The sequence below is a fragment of the Mya arenaria genome, chromosome 7 (genome assembly GCF_026914265.1).
Source record: "Mya arenaria isolate MELC-2E11 chromosome 7, ASM2691426v1".
In the NCBI taxonomy this organism is placed as follows: domain Eukaryota; kingdom Metazoa; phylum Mollusca; class Bivalvia; order Myida; family Myidae; genus Mya; species Mya arenaria.
Window position 1 is genome coordinate 6683406 of NC_069128.1, and position 9825 is coordinate 6693230.

Here is a 9825-nt window from a genome sequence, read left to right on the forward strand (position 1 = left end):
TTGTGGTGGTATTGGTGATTATGATGATTGTGGTGGTGGTGATAGTGATCATGATGATTGTGGTGGTGGTGACAACAACAACAACATGTTTTTATTGATGATGATGATGATGATGATGATGATGGTGGTGGTGGTGGTGGTGGTGGTGGTGGTGGTGATGATGATGATGATGATGATGATGATGATGATGATGATGATGATGATGACGACAACAATGTGATGGTGATTATCATGATCATGATAATGATGAGTTAAACTAAGTTTTCTGTGTACATGTGCTCTGTTGCTATTTCCCCAAAGGTACAGGGATGCATTAATGTTTGATTTAAACTCGGAATGACCTCTCTGCTGGAAAATCTCCTCAAAATATTTGAATCTTCTGACAGTTACTAGCATTAATTTTGTGGAACTTTGAATAGTGAGAAAAAAAATTGTGCAGTTTTGTTTAATAAAATGGATTGATTATAAGGTAACTGTTTTTTTGTTTTTTTATCATATTAACATCCAAAAAAGATCATGACTTATCATTTTATTTTATTTTTACACATATTAGGCTCTTTGTCTTTGTTTAAAGTTTGACTAAGAGATAAGCTTTATGCATGTACTGTCAAGTATGTTTCACTTTATTCCAAAATAATTGACAAATACTCAGTCAAGCAATGTACTAAGTTTAAAAATTATCATTCAATTTGTACAATGAAGTTGAAGATGTATAAAGAAATGTTATACACATTTTTTCCAGACAAAACCCCCCCCATAAGGATGACAATGTACTTGGACAAGATTCTAAGACCTTTTTGGTAAATATTTGAATATTACAATAACTTAAATGAAGACTGACCTCATAGTTTTATCATATTTTATTAGCTTATACTTATTTAAAAGTGCTAAGTGCTATGAAGGGTGAGATAAACAATATTAAATGCCAGTCAAGAAAAGATGTAGAAGATGTATATGATCTAAAGGGTGTGTGTGTTTTTAAGAAAAATCATTATTGGTATTGACAAAGCCTTGGTGTAATTCATGTTGTTGGCTGCATGATTTTGAAAAAATAAAGATATTAAAGTGAATCTTGGTGTACACATGTTTCCAAAGACATTTGTAGAACAAATTGTAGAACAAATAACATTCTTCTGTGAGGCAAACCCTGTTATATTGAACAGATTTATTAAAATGATCGCTTTTTTCAGAAAGAAATATGAATAGGGGACTTCTATAGCAGAAGAAGTATAGCCAAACTTGCAGAAAACAACAACCGAATGACTGCATCACTAAAGAAAAGAAACAGGTTATTGACATTTCAATATTCAAAATACCAAAACCGGTAGTTAAATTAACTTTTTACCTGTATTGTCATTGCTAATACAACAGACAAGTGCTCTTGTAAAACATATTTGCAATGATTCTATGTATGAGGCTGAATTCTATAATTAGTTATGGTATATCATTTTGTTGTTATACTTGGTATTAATCTGGCTAGGCCCAAAGCTGAAGAAACTTATTTAAGAATATGTTTTTAATGTTGTCATTTTATTTATGCATCTAATTTTGAAATATATTTTGAATAATGATAGCTAAAATGAAACCTCCAAAATAAATAATACTAAAACTGTTTTCAGGATTTCTCCAAATGTAGAAATGCAGACAGCTCTTCACCATCAACTGTGATCCTTTGTAATTTTGTGTACATGTATATGAAACTAAATGACTGCAAAGAAATGTTTTTTGTTGTTCTTAGGTTGTTGTATGCATACTTCATAAATCCCATGATTTTATTTTCACCAAGTGCCACGTAATTTCCACCAACTGCCACATTGGCATGGCATTTGGTGAAAAAAGATCAAAGAAACTGAACGTGGCATTTGATGGAAAATTGTTCCAATACTCCACCAACTGCCACCTTGGGGTGGCATTTGGTGAAAAATTTGCCACCAACTGCCACGTGGCATTTGGTGGAAAACGTTCCAATACTCCACCAACTGCCACGTTGGGGTGGCATTTGGTGAAAAAAATTGCCACGTGGCATTTGGTGGAAAATGTTCCAATACTCCACCAAGTGCCACGTTGGGGTGGCATTTGGTGGAAAATGGTGAAAAATTAGATCAAAGTCCCATTTTATTCTGTTTTTCATCGTTTTACACCAAGTGCCACCCGTTCCAATACTCCACCAACTGCCACCCATTTTCCACATCCAATTCGTGGCAAATTTAGGGAAGGTCTCATCAGACAACGATCAGAGACTCCAGAATTTGCTGCCACTGTGGCACCACCTGAACGTAATGAATGCAAACCAATTAGCTCTAAGTTTCCTGCAACTTCTTTAAGCCTACTGACTAAACATTCTCGAGCTCTAGTGTAACTGAGTGGTTTGTCTTTGATTATCAATTTACAACTAGAATGAGATCGAAAACATGGTCGAAACAAATATTTATCTAAAAATGTATTTTGCTCGGATAAATTAAGATATTTCTGTAACAAAATGTATGGACAAGCAACAGAGCTTCCTTTTGATATCAAAACTTCTTTACCAAATCTATATTGGTCTGTTTTACTCTTTCTCAACTCAAAGAAAAATATGAATCAAAAAGCTTAACATCGTTACATCGCAAATTACTTAATTCATCATAACGTAAAAATCCAGCAAAAGACAAAACAATCATACACAAATCTCTTACAAGCATATCATTGTCGTTCAAATGGTTGTTGCACAACTGTATCAACATTTCTGACGTAACTGGCTCTTTTTTAACTGTAGGTTTTGAACAGCAACGTTTAGCAGTCTCTAAAAGGTTTTTTATAAACATATTATCCGTAGGATCTGAATAGTTGCACAAATTATGCGCCCACTTAATAGCGTATACTGTTGCGGAAATTACACTGGCGGAAAGTCTTCTGTCAATTAAATCAGTCACATATAAAGCTACATATATTGGAGATGCTGGTAAAGCCGAACCGCCCTTCGGCATGATAAATTGTTCCCACTTTTTAAAATATGAATGGTATTTCACATTGGTATTGTCACTTTTACTCCCCGTAATCATGGTGGCCATCTTCTTCGGTAATTCCCCAAACTGGCTGCTGTCTACGTCACCACCGACAACTTCCGCCTGTATGGCCTGCTCGATGCGCAGCCCTGGAGATAGAACACATAAATCAGAATCTGGACTTTAATGCTACAAAACCAAACTTAAGCGGTCTGCCATCAAATATGCCGTTCTTGCCCCGACCTGGCTTCGTAAGTATTCCTGGCTGAAAAAATCTAATATCATTCACAAAGTGAACGCGATTCTGGTCACCTGCAAAAATCAATGGCCAAAAAGGCGCGCTACGCCATGTGGGCATAATTAATGTACATGTACATTTCCCTTTTTCAATCTTTCGAATACATTTACATATCAATGCAGGTGGCGGAACAAGCCAGCTATTTCCAATGGACCAATCCTGTACAAACGCATCAACACCGGACGTACCTGGGCACCAATACCTGGAATTAAAACATGCGCACTTTGCGTTATAATCTGTAGCGAACCTATCACATGTGTGTGGACCCCAGGAAGCGTCCAATGACCTGAAAATCAAATCACAAACTGACCAATCGTCGCAATCGCCATTTCTGCTCAATTCGTCTGCCTGAACATTATCAGAACGTGGTATCCACATGGACATAATATTGATATCATTTTCTAAACAAAAATCATTTAGTGACAAAGCAACTTCTTGCAAGGAGGGCTTCTTACTACCGTTAGAAATGATCTGAACAACATTTTTATTGTCTGTGTTTACCATTACAGTGTTGCCTTCCAGCAAAGTGGATTCACTACGTACCACTCGGTGAATTGCCTCCAGCTCACGCCATGTAGAGCTCAAAAGAGCTTCCTCTACTGACCACGAACCCATTACCGTACTATCATCACAACCCTCAAGGTTACCACCGTAATCGGTAGAGCTAGCATCACAGTATACCTGAACACAGTCAGCTACTTTTGCTACTGCTAAACTAGAGCAATTTTCGGTTCTCAAATATTCCTTCCAGAATACAAGCTCATCTAGAGCTTTACTCGTCACTATGACAGGAGCATACCAGCTAGCCCTAGACAATATGAATGAAAATTCACTGTCCTGAAATTTAAGTTACATCTCAAATAATAACTGTTTTAAGTACTATCTGTATCATGTATTCTGAAGATTAGATACAAAACATAAAAAAAGGGATTAGGAGCTTTAGTTCTTTGATAATTTTTATTGATATGACAAGGAATACATATTTAACAATTACATAATAAGCAAAAAATTGGACATAAGATGGGACAGTTTTGTCAGTGGGTCCAGGGTAATCAAGGTTATGATACATATATTTTAAATGTGTGAGAAAGGCCTAATTTCGTTATCACAACAGACTTTTCTGCAGCCTTTACATGTTACATATATGTTGGTATTCCATTAAAACTGCCAAATAAATTCATTTTCAAAAATAAATTTGTGACGTAACATTCCGTGTCAAACTTTGTTACGTCTCTAATAGCCTAAACTATGCCTAGTATAAATGATATTTCTTCTACACAAAATATGCTGTACACAGTACTTTACTCGATAAATAATTCTATGCAAAAAATGATCTCCCCCAGTTTGTGTAATTAACTGAAATCCGAATTGAATTATTTGAGTCTACGATCGTGTCAAAAATGTTACGTCACCATATTTTTTTTAAACACACACACCATGCCATAGTTATTGATCGGCACTACTTTTCTGCGCGTAATATGTTGTCACTGTATTCCCAACGGTCGTGATTCGCCTTGCCATGTGCTTTTCAACACGGAGCGATTAAAATGGCGGAGGACAAGCAGACGGGGTAAGTAGAACGTCGATGTTACATCACTGTAAGCAGTAATGGGGTTAGATTATTGAATATCGCTTGCCTAATCAGTTTGGCACATAGCTCCAACCCTGTCCAATCGGAAAAGAAATTATTATTCTCATTTATGGCATTTTAAAATGCGTGTAAACCCCAGCGTTCGATCTCTGTGTGTTGTTGAAAATTTACCCTGTGTATCGATCGTGTATGTCGTTACATCTTCACTAATTGTCAGTGATCAGGGGCAATGCTGATTATTATTTACACTATAAAGTAAATATTTAAGATTATTATATTTCCCGTGAATTCAACCAGATCGAGTGGGGTTGTTGTCAATTTACGAAATGGACGTTTTGATTATTTTTGCAAATGATGTAACGGAGATACGATCTTGGTGAAATTTTCGAGGATTGTCCTGTTGTCTCGTTTACATCTGAACAAAACATTACATTTTATTTCTTATGTTTCGATTATTTTTAAACACAATGGTTCATAGTACTATAAGATTCAATATGCTATGCCATGTATGTGTGTAAAAAAGATTGAACAACAGTGCAGGCCGAATCTGTGTTAGCAACAAATGGGATGTAACTTAGAAACCAAAGTATCAGTCAATGTTGCATCACAAACATTATCTTAATGTCCATGTTACATCTACTTTTTAAAATATATTTTACAATGATCTGTGTGGAGTGATCAAGAAAGAATCACAGACTGTCAAATCTATTTTTAGGATTGTGAATTTTGCAAAATCCAGCATTGTTTTATTACATGTCTAAAGGTACATTAAATCGAAACTATTTGTCAGATGTATCATGGACACACAATTTGTTGTCAAAATTACATCACTCACATAAACTTACCGTCCATGTTACATACTTCTTAAAAAATATAATTAAAACATGATCTATGAATGATCAAGAAAAACGACAACAATGTACATTAAAACGTTTCTGAGCGTTGTAAATTCTGCAAGACTCAGCATTGTTTTTGTTATGTTTAAAGATACTTCGAATTAAAACCATGTGTCAGATGTAACATTGACACCCAAATTGTTGTCAAAATTACATCACATACATTATCTTGGTGTCAATGTTACATACTTCTTAAAATACAGTTTCAATTGGTCTTTGTGTGAAATAATCAAGAAAAAGTCAAAATCTATTTAAAGTCAATTCTTAGGGTTGTGGACTTAGCAAGATTAACATTGTTTTGATTATCTTAAACGATACTTTGAAATAAAACCATGTGTCGGATGTATCATTGACACGAAAATTGTTGTCAAAATTACATCACATACATTATATTGGTGTCAATGTTACATACTTCTTAAAATACAGTTCCAATTGGTCTTTGTGTGAAATAATCAAGAACAAGTCACAATCTATTTAAAGTCTATTCTTAGGGTTGTGGACTTAGCATGAAAAGCATTGTTTTGATTATCTTAAACCATTCTTTGAAATAAAACCATGTGTCAGATGTATCATTGACACGAAAATTGTTGTCAAAATTACATCACATACATTATATTGGTGTCAATGTTACATACTTCTTAAAATACAGTTCCAATTGGTCTTTGTGTGAAATAATCAAGAACAAGTCACAATCTATTTAAAGTCTATTCTTAGGGTTGTGGACTTAGCATGAATAGCATTGTTTTGATTATCTTAAACCATTCTTTGAAATAAAACCATGTGTCAGATGTATCATTGACACGAAAATTGTTGTCAAAATTACATCACATACATTATATTGGTGTCAATGTTACATACTTCTTAAAATACAGTTCCAATTGGTCTTTGTGTGAAATAATCAAGAACAAGTCACAATCTATTTAAAGTGTATTCATAGGGTTGTGGACTTAGCAAGAATAACATTGTTTTGATTATCTTAAACGATACTTTAAATTCAAACCACGTGTCAGATGTATCATGGACACGAAAATTGTTGTCAAAATTACATCTAAAACATACAAATGGTTTCCAAGTTACATCTTGGGGTAACAACCTAGCAACTTGAAATGAAATAAGGTACTTAACTAATTGCTTTGTTGCAGGCATCTGTTGCTGTGAATTCAAGATAATGACATGTGCATTCATGACATTGTAGTATTGTTGTATACAACAAATAGGATGTAACAATGACACCAAAAATGAGTTTTTGTATTGACAAAGGGTTGTCAATGTTAGACCTTGCATATATGAGGTTCATAAGGGTATTTTCAAAGGATTACATCATATTAATGTTTTGCGCATAAAACAGTTTATCGAGTTTCTAGCAAAACAATATGATGACGGATCATTTGTCTTTCCAAAAATTGTGTAAAGTCTATGAATTGTAACATGAACGCAAAAAGCGGCATTGTTATTTTTTCAAGATGTTCGCATTGTTGTCTGATTATTCATTCCATTGCCATGTATTATTTTGTAGTTACACTCTACGTGTCAAGCTGGAAAAAAGAAAATCGCCAGATATCATCAGTGCTTCAAGATCAGAAACCGTTTATGAGAGATTTAGAAAACGACTGAAAAAAGATCCAGTTGCATATGAAGCCTATAAAACAACAGATGCAGAGAAACAAAGAAAATACAGAAGATCACTTACAGCTGACAAAAGAAAAGAGTACAATGAAAAATGCAAATTTAGAATGAAGAAGTACCGCTTAAAGAAAAACAGAGATGGTATTGTGCCAAATGAAAAACCCAGTACAAGAAAGCAAATTGAAAAGAAAAGACAGTATTGGCGTAAGAAGAAGCAAGAACAGAGAATAAACATGTCATTGGAACAAAGGCAAAAGGGAAACCGTGAACGAAGAGAACGATACAAGAATGCAAAGGTAAAATTAAACTTTGAAACACCAAAAGCTAAGGTAGCAGAAAAAAGGATGCCAAAATCCCCTGAGAAATTTGCAGCAATGTTGCAAAATGCCTTGTTTAACACAACTCCCAAGAAAAAGGAGGCTTGTCGGAAGAGAGGGTTAGTGTTTAGTCCAAAATCGCATGAAAAAAACAAAACAAATGCAAGAATTGTTGCAGAACTGAAATTAAACTTGAAAGAGCTAAAAAAGAACCAAACAAAAAGGGGTAGACAAGAATATTACTTGGTTACGCGGGCAATTTTGCGGAAAAATGCAATGGAAGCAAAGTTCAAGAAAGAACTAGAAATAAAATGGAAACTTTGAATGAACATGTCAGAAACGGAATTAGACGAATTTAAACGATCAGATGCAATGAAAATGGAAGTTAAACAAGAAATTGAAAGATTCTACTTGAATGAATCGGTACAGATGCCTACCGAGAGCACCGTCAGTGCAAAAACTGGAAAGCAAAAAAGTGTTCTCATTGATACAATTCAGCAATCACATGCTCGATACCTTAATGAAAATCCAGGTTCAAAGGTATCGTTGAGTCAGTTTAGAAAGATGCGGCCGAATGAAGTTTTAACTGTGAAACATAACAAATTCAACACATGTTTATGTGAATATTGTCTTAATGTGCAGTTTAAGCTGGATTCTGTCAACAGAATTTGCAACGATTTAAAGAAGCCACATTTGAAAATTCAGGGCAAGTATGAATGTGTTGAAAAAACCCTTTGTCCAAAGGAAGATGATGAGTCTCGTTTCCACAAGTTTGAGTGTTATCAACGGAACTGTAAAACATGTGGTATTGCACAACTACAAGAGCACTTTAGTGAGTTGAACAAGTCAAATGACCAGAAACCATCATACAAATGGAAGCGTTGGCAGTTAGGAGAGGTTGGTCATGGAACCAAGAAAGTAATGCGACAAGTACTTCAAGAAAAGTCTGGAACAATACAGGAGTTGGTATTGGAACTGTTGACTGAGGTTGAATTTTTATCCAAGCATCTGTTTGTGGCAGATTGGCAACGTAAGCAGTTTGCAGAAGTAAGCAAGAAAGTCCCAAATGACACAGTAGTTTCAGTGGCTGATTTTGCTGAAAATTATCGGTGCGTAAATCAAGACGAGATCCAATCGGCGTATTATAGTTATCAGCAGGTCTCTGTTTTCCCTATGGTGGCTTACTATAATTGCCCTGATTGTAACAACAGCACAGTCGAGGAATCGTCAGTGTTCATTACCCCGGACTTAATTCATGACGCTGATGCTGTCAATATGTTCACCACCCAAATGAATGACCATTTAAAAGAAAGTATACCGTTTTCTCACCACGTGCAGTTCAGCGATGGATGTGCAGCGCAATTTAAATCTAAAAGACCCTTCCAGCATGTATCGGAGAGCAAAGAACCAAGTATGGAAAGGGCCTTTTTCGGGTCACGACATGGAAAAAGTAGATGTGATCCGTTAGGTGGCCTGGTGAAAAAACAATCCGAGACGTTCGTCAGAAGCCGAAAGGGCACCATTCGAGATGCCAAACAGATGTTTGAATTTTGTGAAGCAAATCTATCGTTAAATTCCGGTGGAAAATGTGAGCACAAAAAGAGGGTGTTCTTTTACAATGAGACAATAAAGAGAGATACAGAGAATAAAAAGTTGAAAACTCTAAAGGGAACACACAATGTGCATAATGTTAGAGGTGTAGAGATTGGTAAAGTTGAAGCCAGAAATCTATCCTGTTTCTGCGATGCTTGTAGGAAGGGACTAGAAACTGCATCCTGTAAAAATTCAAGCTATGTTCAGGACTGGGAGGTTCATACAATTTCTGAAAGTAGTCAAGATGGAAAGAAGCAGGTGAACAAGAAAACATCGAAGGGCTCGAAGGGAAAAACAATGTGTGAAGATACACAGAAAGATGCTCAACCAGCCAAAGTAAACATTGGAAAGAGAAGAAATGGTAAACAGAGTACAGATCAAAAGATACAGCAGCATGACCTAATTTTGGGTTGCAAATCATTTAAAGATCTTAAGATTCTGACTAATGGCATGAACACTGAACCGCTGCAAGAAAGAGAATATCGATCCTTTAGTGACACAGGTAAAGCTGTAGATAAAA

General features: G+C 35.4%; 1 long non-coding RNA gene across 1 annotated transcript; it reads left to right on the forward strand.

Moving 5' to 3' along the window:
• The first annotated feature begins 222 nt into the window (after positions 1-222).
• LOC128239821 (uncharacterized) lies at positions 223-1691 on the forward strand. The gene is made up of 3 exons (XR_008261935.1): positions 223-800; positions 1191-1288; positions 1620-1691. It is a non-coding gene; the product is annotated as an uncharacterized LOC128239821 (long non-coding RNA).
• Positions 1692-9825: the final 8134 nt, after the last annotated feature.